Source organism: Kogia breviceps, chromosome 7 (assembly GCF_026419965.1).
Source record: "Kogia breviceps isolate mKogBre1 chromosome 7, mKogBre1 haplotype 1, whole genome shotgun sequence".
In the NCBI taxonomy this organism is placed as follows: Eukaryota; Metazoa; Chordata; class Mammalia; order Artiodactyla; family Physeteridae; genus Kogia; species Kogia breviceps.
The window spans coordinates 49,721,682-49,736,161 of record NC_081316.1 but is presented as its reverse complement, the minus strand read 5'-3'; the positions used below and the strand labels follow the sequence as shown (position 1 = coordinate 49,736,161).

Genomic DNA, 14,480 nt, shown 5'->3' with positions numbered 1-14,480 from the left:
AGAAATAAAAGCAAAAAGGCTCAGTTTAATGCCACAGATTGAATTTATTGAGAATGTATTTGACACTTGTCGGGTGGCTTCGAGCCAGTTTCTGGTCTACCAAAATAGGCTATCAGTTACATGTAACAGTGACAAATGACCATTCTAGTAGTTCTGGATTGGAATGGCACTCCCTGGTTAGTCTTAATTTTAGCCAGTTCTAGGATTGAGATATTTTTGTATTAAAGTAGAAGGATTGAAAATTTGAGAATGGATTTCCTGGCATGATGGCGGTTGCAGAAAATAGAGAACAGATTTCAAAACTTAATGAGCAAACTCTTTATATAATCAAAGTGTGTTACTTCCTTTGCTGGATAGATATGTATGAATGTGGAGGCCTGGGAAGAGGTCAGGGGAGGGTTGTGAGATTGTCCTTTTTTAGAAAATGCTTTATGAGAATATTGCCTTGCCTGGAGAGAAAGGTTATACATGGGACCCTGAGAGGAATCCTTGAGCAGATTTTAGTATTTAGTATTTCACCTTTCCGATCTTCCAGGGTTCCAGGAGTGTGGCTTACAACCTCTATTTGATAAAGGAAATTTGTTTAATTACTTCTTGCCCTTGTGTATCTTAAATTTATCCTTTTATTTTTATTCTGTTAAGTCACACTGAATTTAAAGTCATTTCGGTTATTTTTTTTTTCCTTTTAAAAAAAGTTTTACTTTTTTCAACTATTTTTTTTGTTTCTTTTATCTCTTGAAGAAATTTATTTCACTTAAATTTATTTTCAGTAATATTTACGACCCTATGCAGGATTCAGATATGACCATTGTCAAAGTAAAATGTATCCTTTGCTTCTGTATGCTTACTGTGTTGTTGAGAAGATGGGAGGATACCCATGTGTGCAAACTAGAAATCAACACATGACATATTTGTTAATCGACAAAAGAGTGTCACTGAGAAGGGTCCTGGAGGAGGAGGGAGAGATTAATATGGGCTGGAGCAAACTTTTAGGGGGAGTATAAAAGTGAATATAATCCAATTTCATAATTCTTAGTGAAACTGTAATGTAAGCAAGACAGTAAAAAATTAATCAATTCTTTCATTTCTTTAGGACAGTGCTCCTTCTGGAAGAACACACTCACGGAGCAGTCCAAATAGGCTGTTGGAATGTTATTCAGTATTTTGGTAAGACACAAGAATTTATTCTCCATTATGCTTTTGTGGTTCCCCATCTCCCCACCCCCAGCTTCAAAGAGGAACTTTTAGGCGTTTTAAGTGTGTCTGGGAGCCTGCATGCAGGTGCACCTGCCTGCCCCTGTTTCCTCTGCTATGTATTCACACACTCTGGCTTCCTAGAGGTTCCATCACTAATTCTGGGTTTTTAAAGTTTTTTTTTTTTTTCCTGTTGGTAGTGTTTAAACAGTATGGTTGCAAATAAGTTGCCTTCTAGGGAGGCAACTACTGATTCTTTAAAGAATCATTCATTTTTGCTGTTTTGCATAAAATTTAATGGGCCCTTTATGGCACTACCTATTATTATTCAACAGGGAACTCTGGGAGGCTTCTCACACCACCCAAAGCTCCCCAAAGTGATGCTAAAGTAGGAGTCCTCAACCTTGACCGCCCTTTTGGAATCACCCAAAGGCTTTTAAAACAGCTGACTCACAAGTTGCATCCAGACCATTGAAATCAGACTCTCTGGAGGTAGCACCCAGGCATCAGTATTTTTAAAAGCCTCCTAGGGGATTTCATTGGTTAGCCAAGGCCAAGGACCACTGCTACAAAGGCTGTGCCTCCATCTGGGAGTTAGAGTTCACTCCTGTCCAAAGCTCCCAGACCCCAGAGAATTTGAATGGAAATCAAAAACGCGTGCTCTGCATTCTCCTGCTGTGAATGTAACGCCTGGGACTCTATACTTTGTTGAAGTTAAGCTGCACTGGCCCTGACAGAGGTGGCTAGGAAGGTCCCGTCTTTCATCCTCCTGTGTTTTTTTTGGTTCTCAGTTTTGCCGGTGCTTAACGTTCTTCCTGTTGCCTAGTGTGGATTTAGCCTGTTTGTCTCTAGTTTGCCATGGTGCCTTCTCCAGCTAGTAATCATGGTGCTGTCTAGGAGATGGTAAATGATATTTGGAAAGTTTCAAACATCTTCAGGAACAGAAATTCCTTCCTTTTTCACATTGGATTCTCGCTCTATCTGGAGTCTGGAGTCTTTTTTTTTTTTTTTAAATGTAATTCTGAATTTGGGGAATGAATTCAATGTAATCCGTCAATATATGCTCAATTTTCTTTCTATTTGTAGGGATTACAAGACATACATTGCACAAAAAAATGAATCAGGTCTTCAAGAAGCTTACAGTCTAGTTGTGCCTCAAGATGTGTACACTTAAGGAAAAAAATCACAGCACTGTTTAATGTTGGAGGTGAAGGGATCTATGAAGTTTGGCAGGCATGCTTCTGGCACATGTTAGAAAGAAACTTCATTCCCATATACTGATGTAATTGGCATCATCTTAGTTCCATTTTCCTCTGACGCTTAGTTAGTAATCTCAGAATTAGCTTTAGCACAGAGAACTTTGAGGTGTTCTGTCATTTAGGAATTCAACGTTCAGGTCTGTTGCTGGCTTTTTAACATTCAAAAAAAAAAAGTCAAGTAAATGGTAATTCTAGTAATGCTAGCTTTCAGAATGTGGGTGAAAAGGCCAGAACTTTTACCTTGGATGTTCAGCATGAGTTGCCGAAACTTGCACTTTGCAAAGCAGTTGCAAATACTGTTTCAGTTATTCTTTATTTCTTTTCTTTTCTTTTCTTTTTTGAGATGTCAGAGACAAGCCTAGCTGTTGAGTGACGCACAGATAGGAAAGGTTAACCGGAAGTTTAATTGTAACTTTAGGACTTCAAGTAAATTAAATTCCCAACAATCTGATAAAAATTATAGCCTTTACCGTACCAGAGAAGGTTAAAAATTGAGCATACTGGAGCGGCTATTACATTTCACATTTTGAAATAAACTCCAAATTATTAGTGCTACTAAATATCCATATCATTGAATATTACTTAACACTCATAAACATCTGAAAGCATGCCAGATAATACAGATTAAATCTAGTGACAAACGTGCTTAATGACAGTATAAATATCATTTTTTTTCTACCAGATAAACAGTGAGTGTGTGTGTTCTCTTCAAAAGCAGAAGGAGGCTATATCTTGGGAGAAGGGGTGGCTTGGTCTTTTTTACAACCTAGAGCATCTGTTACAAATGATGTCTTGCTGATTTTTAAACATCTGAGTATGTGATTAATATTTTGGGCATCTGAAGTCTGTTTTTAAGACTGGTTTGAAATTCTCTGTTTGGCTCTAAGTGGTGGCTAAATGATGGCTTTTGGTGCCGTGATTGGTTGAGAAATGCATTGTGTGATACATGTGGTGTGGTCTCTGTTTGGCTTTAAGTGGTGGCTAAATGATGGCCATTGGTGCCGTGATTGGTTGAGAAATGCACTGTGTGATACATGTGGCGTGGACCTGTGCCAGGCTGGAGTGTGTAGCTACGGTTTCATCAGATTGGCCTGGCTGTAGAGAGCCTCACAGTAAAGAAATGCACACACGAAAGTAGGCCAAATGCAGACAACTTTAGCATTGCTGGATTTAGGGAGAAAATGTGAATCTTTCCCACATTTCAAAAAAGGTTCCATAATAACCATTTCAGTTAGATGAACCAGAATTCAAAAGTATGCAGTAATCTCCCTTGAGAATTTGGTACCTATCTGATAGGACTGTAAAGGCATTTCAGAATGTCAATTAAATGGAAAAATATGCCTGGAATTGAATATAATTAAGAAATGCTGAAGTTTGGTGTCTACATATTCAGACTCTGTATTCTGTGGTTTTTTTTTTTTTTTTTTTTTTTTGCGGTATGCGGGCCTCTCACTGCTGTGGCCTCTCCCGTTGCGGAGCACAGGCTCCGGACGCGCAGGCCTAGCGGCCATGGCTCACGGGCTTAGTTGCTCCGCGGCATGTGGGATCTTCCCGGACCAGGGCACGAACCCGTGACCCCTGCATCGGCAGGCGGATTCTCAACCACTGCGCCACCAGGGAAGCCCTATTCTGTGGTTTAATTAGTGAACCAGGACTTGCATTTATTGACAGAAGGTCTCTTTCTCATAGCATGTTTCACCCTCTATATTATATTTATCTGCTATTGAAATCCATATTTCTCTGCATCCTTTTCAGTTTTATTGTTGATCAGTTAGTGATATCAATCCTTTTTACTCCAGATTGTGGCTATGAAAAAGTTCCCAGTTATACAGGAGATTGAGAAATTCTTTTCTTTTTTAAATATCCTTGTTGTGGGATGCATTTCATTTTCAACTGCATTTGATGGTTATACAGCCTTGAAAATACTGTAATTAATAAAGAAATAACTTGGGAATGTTGACAACAAGTGAGGAAGAGGGAGAAACACAGTTCACCTAATCCTTGAGGATTAGTCACTACCTGATTACAGTTTTTAGCTGCCTCCTGTACTGGTATTAATGTGAACAGCTAGTTTTATACAATTTCTTAATTCCTTGTCTTCATAGGTATGTTCTCTAACTAGCAGCAGTTTAATGTAATCTGGCATTTCATCTTTCCTGTAGACATAGCAGATCATTCACAGTCTGGGAGAACTAAGTACACATTACATTGTTAGCCTTTCTGAGGGTCTGTGCTGGATTCTTCGAATCTGTGTGTCATTGTTGGCAAAAATGTATTGAGTGCTCTTATTACCTTGCACTGATTTTGCATGGAGCATATTAAACAAATGTGGTGCCTGACCCTTCAAAAGTTAGCTTTGTCAATTGGCTCTTGTTTACCCAGATAGGCCCAGAAAAGGACAAAATGCCTGTGGGACCCATAGTCAGAAAGATGGCACCAGCATCTTTTATTGAGATGAAGTGACATCATCTACTTGGAAGTACCTGCATTAACAAGGGGACAATATGCCTTCCATTTATATTCAGAAGACAATGACTACAGTGAGGAAATTATGCAGTCTAGGCAATTGATTGGGAAATATAAGACAAAAACATACTACCTTGCCATGTCAATTTCCTAGATCTCCTTGAATTATCCAATCATTAGATAATCTTCTTTTACTTTGGAAGCACAGATTTTGTATGTGTAATTATTTGCGTTAATGAATTTATTCCCAAGTTGTATTCAGCGGTACATACAGTCTGTTCAATTTATACTCTCTCTATTTCTGTTAAGTAGGTAGGATTAATAACATATTATACTTCCTCTCCAAAGAGAGAGAGGGAAATACAGGTATTTTTATAACATTTGCCACTTTCATACAATACAGCTCATCAGTGGTTATTGTAATAATCAAAGTGAATAAGCCTAGATTGCTCTTATACAATAGATATGTTTTTAAATGTGAGTGTAAGTTCCATTTTTCCAAGCAAATCACATTTTAACTGCATTCAATTAGGGAAAACTCACTATTTAAGCAGATCCTGTGGCACATTCTTTTATAAAGAATATTTTGTTTCTCCTTAATTTATCTGTTTTTCAACTTTCAATGTTTGTATATCAGCTTTCTTAAAAAGAAGCAAGAGTGTATACCTATGGAAAATATATTTTCTTTTAAATATGTGATGAACTGAAAGTTAGTTTGTCCTTCTCCCTCTGCACTGCTTTCAAGAGAAGCATCAGAGAGGAAGCTAAATGGGGAAGACATGCCTGGAGTTAGAGAGGATGGGAATATCCATGTCATTTGTGGAGACTGAGGAAATGTTATAAAGCTTGAGAATTTCTGGGCAGTAGGGCCAGCCCACTGCAACCCAGAATTACACCTCTGGTGATATCCACTCCTTTGTGATGTCGACTGAAAGAAGTGCACAACTTAAAAGTTGACAGTTGTTTTATTTGGTGGACAAAAGTGAGGACTTAAGCTCCAGGACACAGCATCTTAAGATAGTTCTGAGGGACTGCTCTGAAGAGGCAAGGGAAGAGCCAGGATATATAGGAGTTTTTGCAACAAAGACCAGGTAGTAGGAACGTCACAAGATTACTGTTAAAAAAGAAAACCAGACATCTCAAGTAAAGGAATTTAACGCTTTTCTAGGGGAAGATGCAAGAGTCTGGGCTCACTGAAATCATTCCTTTGATATGCACCTCAGCTATCTGGGGCCAGTGTCCTGTACTTTCTCATCCTGAGTTTTCTCAGGGTGCACCATGGGGGGTGGCTGCAGTGTCTGGTAGCCTGATGGCAGGCATCCTATTTCCATCCTGAGTTCCTTCAAGGCTCACCTTTGGGGGCAGCTGTAGTGGCTGATAGCTGCAACATCCTTTGTTTGCTGATATTTCTACATGCGGTTGCCCACTACAGTTTGTGTTACTATCATGGCACCTAATTCCATCTTGTAATGCACTTTCCTTTGTTGGTGTCTTTTCCTTCCTATAGACCATAATTCCCTGGGCTCAGTGAAATAACATAAATCTTTGATCCCCCATTCTTATTACTTCTGGATCTTACCAGTGTTTAATATTTAAAACTGAATGACCATATTTGTTGATGTTTAACTTGCATAGTATATTATTGACTTTCACAATGGAACATCTAAGACCAAACATTGAAAAATATCCCTGAGATATTAGGACTTCTTATGATACCGGTACTGGTGGGATATACAATTGGCCCTCTATATCCACGGGTTTTGTGTCTGTGGATTCAATCAACCACAGATCGAAAATATTAAAAAAAATTTCCAAGTGGTTTCAAAAAGCAAAATTTGATTTTGCCACACTAGCAACTATTTATGTAACATTTACATTGATTTTATAATTATTTACATAGCATTTACATTGTATTAGGTATTATAAGTAATCTAGAGATGATTTAAAGTATTTGGGAGGATGGTGTGTAGGTTATATGCAAATACTATGCCATTTTATATAAAGGATTTGAGCATCCGTGGATATTGGTTCCCAAGGGGGACCCTGGAGCCAATCCTCCATGGATACTGAAGGACGACTGTAGTATATTCGAGGTCCTCATTTTCTAATTGAACAAAAGACCCTCCAGGCATGTACACCCAGGTTCTTGATTGGCTGGTCTGTCAAAGCTGTGGATCTTTCCAATAAGTTCTCAGCCAGTGTGGTGAAGACACCAAGAAGGCATGTTGGGTACATCCAAATATTTGTTACCTTTTAGTAGCACCACTTTGTTTTCCAGGCGGTTCTGATAGAGGAATTATTAACCTAAGGGTACATACACATGCACGTTGGATGGATGTTCACAGTCAAAGGTCAGATTTACTGGGAGTGGGGAGCACATCTCAGTACTGAGTCTTTTCTTCTCAGGAAAGCATAGAATGCATATGTAAGAACGTTATTATAAGAAACTTTGAAGCCTTTTAAATTTATATTTAAAAATTGAATTATTTGTAAACACCTTTGCTGTAACTCTTGTTACACTAAATTACAATCAGTGTACCATTCCAGTGGGTACGAAGACGCAGAGGTTCCCAGGGGTATTGCTTACCCAGTTCTGACCATTGTGGGCAAGAGAATCCTGCTTTAAGGGACAAATTTACAGTGTCTGGCATGTAGTAAAGCTTGTGTGTATAAATGAATGCACAGTTACCTGGCAGTTAGTAATAGAATAAATTAAAAGCAAGTCTTGTAAAATTCCAAGTATCTTGTTTTTTTTTTTCAATTACACTGCACTAAAGCATTATTTGAGGGGCAGGCCAGTGAAATCGACATGTGAACAGGTGTGTGTCTTGGGAATGTCATATTACAAAAAAATGTTCAATAACTATTTCTTGAATGAATGGAAATTGGAAAAGGCCGTGTCTGTCTTTTAGACGCTTTGTCGTTCTGTGAGCTTAACAAACAAAATCTCATTAATGCTGAATGCATGGGAGCATGAGAAATGTGTAATGCTCTTAATTTCTTATTAAGTGATTTGTGTTTATTGAAAATTGGCTTGAAGGTACACTGAACATAATTCATAATATTGGATTTAGGTGAGTCTAGATAGCCATGTCTTTTCTGTACTTAGAATGTGCTTACAAGTGCATATTGGAATAGGGGGTGGGAAGAATGATAGCTTATTTCTGGAAGGGTTTCATTTCATTTCATTCTCTGTAATGAAAAGATGATGAGTTAGACTTCAGACATCCTTTTCCGATGCTCCGTGCCTTTTAGGTTTGTGTGAATTGTGCAAGGCCTTTATTTCTCCAGGCACGCTTTGTACGTGTCTACAAGCAGATGAGAGGGAGCAAGGGCACTTAGGGGCTGGTAGAGGCAAATGTGAATCCTGTTTTTTCCCTATTAACTCATGAGGCCTGCTGGGTAGCAGCAGGCACTAGCAGACATTTAATTGTGTGCTAGGTAAGGCTGGTGCAACTCCAGCATCATGGTGGAGTAAGAATTACCCTAATCAGCTGGGATATGCTGCATATATTGATTAGAGTTGGATTTTGTTGTGCAAAAAAAAAAAAAATTCTTTATAAATAGTGGGAAAGTAATTGAGAGTAATTAAAAAGGCAGAGAGTTAATTCACAGTTCTTTAGATGAAAAGGCATTTTGATCCTTTGCTTCCATGCAGATTTCTGGGCAGGCTGGAGCAGTCTGTGAGCACTGAGTCTGAATGGTGTGATGGCTGTTACTGCTGCCATCAGCAGTAGATGGGTACATACACATGAATGAATGAAGCACAGGTGATCAAGTTCCAGCAGTTTCTTCTTGGTGGCTCTTTGCTGCAGGAAGCCTTCTTCTTTGTTTGGGTCTGGGGGTTTTTCATTTCTTTTTTCTTGGCCCTACTGATGGCTTTTGGTTATTATTAATATCCCTGATGAGAACTGAATTGGGACCCCAGTATCCTAGTGAACACTGGAGAGAACATTAAACTTCACTGGAATTACCTGGAATTTCAGCATGTTTTGTCCTTGCTTCCCTCCTTCTTTACAACTGAGAAGGCTTCGTAGTCATTTGATGTCACGGAAAACACTTCATCTCTGGAATGATGACCTGAGTAGTATATTTGCACACCCTTTCTTGCCTCCTTGCCCTTTCACTCATCGGCAGTGTCTGCCACAAAATAGATGCACAATGAATATCTGCTGGATGGAGGAATGAATGGGATGTTGTATAGGTTTGGATGCTGGAAGGATTTAGCATTTTTGAGAGAACTTATAGATGATGTTTGGAGGAGTTCCAAGCATCATTAAGATCTGAGATCCTGAATAACACAGAGGAAAAGGGGAATAGGGGATGGAAGAAGAAAATGGCTGAGATTTATGGAGCATTTACTACATCAGGCTCTTTGCATATGTGCTTTTGTTTCAGCATCAACTGGGTTCTGGGAGGTGGTTGTTAGCATTATCATTTCATAGGTGACAAATAATGGTTAGGAATTGAACCAAGGTCACAGACCTTAGTTGGCAGGATAGGGATTTGAACCTACAGCTCTTGTCGACAACCAGGGCTTCTCAAATAGAGCCACACAAATCCCCATACCGGAAGAGGAGGTTGGTCTCATACTGTCAGAGCTTGGTGGTGAAGCCCAAAGATAGGCCATAAGCATCGGTCAGATTTCTTTGAAGGCTAAGTATTTTTTTACAAACACTTATGGGAATTTTACAGTCTGTTCCATAATGTGTTTGGTTGAATGTGAAATAATATTTTAAATTACTTGATTATCAAAGTGCTTAATTTTTCTGCCCCAAGTCTTTCATTACAATGGACCCACCTAAAGTTGCTCCAGATGTATTCTCTGGGACTTTTCTGGGAATTCCATGAAGAGAGAATCAGAGGTGGCAATTTGGTTGGAAAAGGGACTGGGGAACCTGTCTTGAAATTTTGTTCCCATTTCAAGTGTAGTTTTTTTACTTAGATTGGATGCTTATTTGCAGCGGCATGGGGCTATTAGAGATGGGGAAGGTGCCAAAACTCCCCATGATTTCGTCTTGTTTATCAGGAGCTTTAAGTACTCTGATGTGACTCCTATTAATCCAAGTTTGAGAAGTACGCACAGAACCGTACTTCGCTGTATTATTTGAAAAATAATAATGATGCCAATAACAATTACTGTGCATATGATTAATCAGTTAGTCATAAATGGCGTTTTATCCTAGTTTTACTGTATGGGTGATAAAACTTAAAGGAGATACTTGAGAAAAGAATGTGAATTAAGAATCCTTGAAAAAAAGAATATTCCCAAACTTCTGCTGGTCAGCAGGCACTTATTGGTAGAAGACTATTAGGAAGTAATTCCTGATAATATCAATAAAAACTTGCATCTGTTTAGAACTTTACCATTTATAATTTGTCATTCATTTTTACATTTTTTTACAACAACTAACATTGATGAGAGATTTACACATATTATCTCATTTATCCACCAACAACTCTATGAGACAGGTACTATTATTTTCTCTACAGATGAAGAACTTGAGGCACACTTGACAAGTGACTTGCCCGAGGTGACATACTTTCGGAGGTGTCAGAGTCAGGATTCAAATTCCGCTTTATCTAACTTTACAACCTGTGCTGTTTACCCCTCTGCTAGGCTACCAGTTGTTTTTTTCCTTGGTGAAGTTCTGGCCTGTCCTCAGCCTCACTCATAGTTATAGAGACCATCTAGTAATCCTGCAGAGGCATCCTTCTCCAGACTGCAGTATCCCTTAAAGCACCTGCCAGTGCATGGCAAATCTGGTTTGATTTTCTAAAACTTGAGTATGCAACCCAGGTAGGCAGGAAGCAAACTGAGTCCCTCCAGAGGGTCATGGGAAGAGTATAGATGTTCCCTCTTGGAAATTACTTTTCCCTTCCGGGATAACATAACAACACAAAAGGAAATGGAGAAGTTAACCAATGCCCATAAATGTGGGTTGTTGCAGCCTTGCTGGAACTAACTTCAGAACTGTTGGGCTGGTCTGAGTTCATTTTACTCCTGGGAGTTGGGCTGTTAGGTTCCAAGTGACTGTCCTACAGTTATCCATGGCTGTGTTTGCACAGGACAGGTTGGATCAAGAAGTGGGGAATCTGCTGTTTTCTGATTTTGATATCTCAGCTGAATGTAAATAAAAATATGGAAGATAAAAATGGAGAAAAATGCATTAGCTTGATTAGGGGCTTTATCTGCATAAAACTCTTTGAATCACAATTTCCCTCTGGCTTTGGACCCCCCCCCCCGCCCCCGCCCCACTTCTAGCGTTTCTTATTATCTGGTTCAAGGTCATTACTAAAAGGCTTCCTGTTTCTTGGACGAAGACTTACTGAAATATTAATTTCATTGCCCAAAGTAGATTCATATGGTCTGGTGAATAACTTGAGGTTCTGTCAAAATCACAAAGTGAGAGAGTTATTTTTTAATGCCTTTGAAAATTTGGTTCAGGAATTTTAGTAACACGCAGCTAAAACCTCACTCTCATTTTGCTTCTGTTTATGACAGAAATGAGTACAACTCTTTATGTTCTTTGGTAATTACTGCAGTGAAACAACTGTAACTGGGTAAGTTGCATGTTTAAGGCATCATGGAGGAGATTTTGTTTTGTTTTGTTTTCCTTTAATTGCACTGTGACTGGGTTTGAGTTTAATGCATAAGATTCTGAGAGAGAAATGAACTTGTGACATTTGAAGTTTGGAAGTATTTTTCTTTCAGTATAGGTAGAGCTTGAATATTCAAGATTTTGTTGAATGCCTTTTCAGTTTGTAACTGCTTTCACACAAAAGCTTGACTTCAATCCTTTTTTTTTCCCGTTCTTTTGCAGCCTTGGCTGTATGTGTAATTTAATCCAGTGTATTAAAAAGAAGTTGCATTCCTCAATAGTAGAGCAAAAAGCCCTCAATCTCCCTTAGTAGTAGCTAATGATAATAATACTTGCAAGCACAATTCTTTAAGACAAACTAAGACAAAACAAAACAAAACAAAACCCAAACTGTAATTGAAGGTTTTTGCATCATTACAGGCAACAGCCTCATAAGGCTGTAACAGATACACTTGGAGAGAGTTTGGCTCATTATATTGACATATTGTTTTGTCTGTTGTGAGTAGACATGCATTATTCTTGGCCCAAGTAACATATATCAGTTGACAAAAGCCAGCAACTTACTTACCTGGTCTCACTTTGGAAATATCCTTGAAAGTTATTATTTTAGTGTTCTTTTCAGCTGGTTTTGCTCAGTAGCTCTTTGCATAGCTGTTTTCCAGTCTGTTTTATAATCCATACATGTTCCCCCCACACCCAGCCTTGCATTGCTGGAATCTTTTCTGTTTTACTTTAAAAAGCACTTTGCTAAATGTCACAACAAAATAAAGCATGGATTAGAAACAGCATTGCAGTTGCAGACTTAATGCCTTTGTGACATCTCATTGCTATGCAAATGAGATTCAAGGAGGTCATCCCTTTAGCAGTTGCTCTAGCCCCGGTATCTACTTGATATTCGTTGGCCCAACTTACTAAGCATTCATTACTGAGCTGGCCTAGGTGTTTAACTCTTTGTTGGCTTTGAACCTGCTATTTGAGTCTGCTGAGTTCAACAGCTCCTTCTTTAGTGGATGTTTGCATTTTAGGGAGCTCTGCATCTCTGCTCTGCTTCGCAGACTGTGGGTACCTCAGGAAACCCAGTACTCCTAGTTGCAAGATACACTTGTTTGTATGCCAAGACAGTATTGGGAAAACTCATTTGTGATGTTTCCTTTGCTGTCTCAAGTATTTTTATCATTGCTAAATACTATACATTTAGATAGATGTTTTATTCACTTGCATCTTTGACAAGTTCTTACAAATATTCCGTAGAAAAATGTGTGTCTGGGCTGGTAAATGTTCACATAATACTTACTTTAAAATGAATTGTCCACAGTTCAAACTTGATTTCATCTGATTTAGCAGATGTGTTAATAGTAAGTTGTTAACTGTAAGTGGTGGAATCTGGTTTTAATTCAGTAAGAAGCAACTACCTTTAATGAGTACAGATTATTGCTGGTGTTTCATTTGCTTGGTTAAAGGGTGTTTTTAATTTGCTAGTATGATTTGTTTGTAGTATGATTATGAAAGTAAGATCCACTTGTCTTATAATTCCAGTTTTGAATGAGCATTTTGCAGTTTGAGCAACTGGCCATATTTTAAATGGTTGATTCATTATGTAATTATTCTCTTAGTGATTATTTCAGTGTAGTGGATTTTCTTTACACACAAGCAGATACAGAGCTGTGTACACACTGAGTTAGTTCTGAGAATTTGGGTAAAATAACTGCTAACACAAAGAAAGCACACCTTGTACTTGGTGTAAGAAGGCTTAGGCACCCTGGAGAAGAACGTTCATCTTACACCACGGTCCCCTACACATTAAGAATTAAAATGTTGACATTGATGAGAGGGGTGATTTGAACAACTCTGTGTTTCACATGGAGAATTACAGAATGAGGATTTGACCCTTTTTGTGGATTAAATAGGCATCTCTGGATTAAGGTATTTAATCAAATCCAAAAAATTTTTTTAAAAGCTTCTTTGGCCTTTTATAAACCGGTACCTTTCAGAGTGTCATATCTGACTGCCTACTGGTGTGAAGGACTGCTCAGACATCTGATAATGACGGGTTATCTTGAATTCTGCTGAGAGCGGCATTACGCCTTCATGATTTTGATAAAGGGCAGTAGAAAACTACTAGTAGTTAAAATAGTGGAACAATATTTCAAGGGCCAGTTAAGTGCAACATTAGAGTGAAAGCTTAGAATCACCCTTCTCTGTGGTTTCCCACCTCCTATCCTCGTCTTTACTGGATCATAAACATTCATGGCGACACTGTTATACTCTGCATCTTGCTGGGTGCTGGGAGGGCCAGGGAGATAAATTTAACACTGTTCTTGACTTCGAGGAATTTAAGGTATGGGGGTGAGATAAGGCCTACCAGTAACCATCAAGGAATAAGACGTGGTATTGCTGCAGTGGCTGTGCTCTGCTAGTTTGGGCACAGAAGTGTTTTCTCTGAGCTCACCTGGGAATTGATTTCTTATCTGTCTCTTATGGACACCTCTGAAAGCAGTACTCCCTGTTCAATGCTGGAGCATCCTGATACAGGAACTGAGGGTGGCCAGTTACCCAATAACTAACACTTGAAGAGTCAAATTTCTCAACCTGATGCTCCTAATCTATCCTGGTAATTCTTCTTTATTCAATGAACAATTAGAAGGAAATCTTACTTAGTAGGTGCATTCTAGGAAACAGAGTATGTCATCTTCAGAGGTTTTTTTTTTAATTGTTGTGAGATCTTTTCATGTAAAGAAGCCCTCCAAGTTATTCTTTTGTAAAGTGACAAATATAATTTATGAGTTATAAATTTGAATTTACCAAAGCAATGTTAGAAATATTAAAATCCGAGAATAATTATATTTGGTTTGCAGATTATCTTGGGGCCTGGCAGGCAGCTGCCCCTTCTCTATGGTCTTCAGTTTTCCACCTAAACCAGATGTTGAGTGTGTGACCTGTTGAACTGAAATCAACCAAT

At 38.6% G+C, this 14,480-nt stretch overlaps 1 protein-coding gene across 5 annotated transcripts in view; it reads left to right on the top strand.

The window, feature by feature from the left end:
* FAT3 (FAT atypical cadherin 3) overlaps positions 1-14,480 on the top strand; it is a 719,190-nt gene that overhangs the window by 4,870 nt on the left and 699,840 nt on the right. For all 5 annotated transcript variants that reach the window (XM_067038291.1, XM_059068671.2, XM_067038292.1 and 2 more), the window contains exon 2: positions 1,094-1,167. The gene's annotated coding sequence lies outside the window, so the exon portion shown is untranslated. The remainder of the gene's footprint in view (positions 1-1,093; positions 1,168-14,480) is intronic.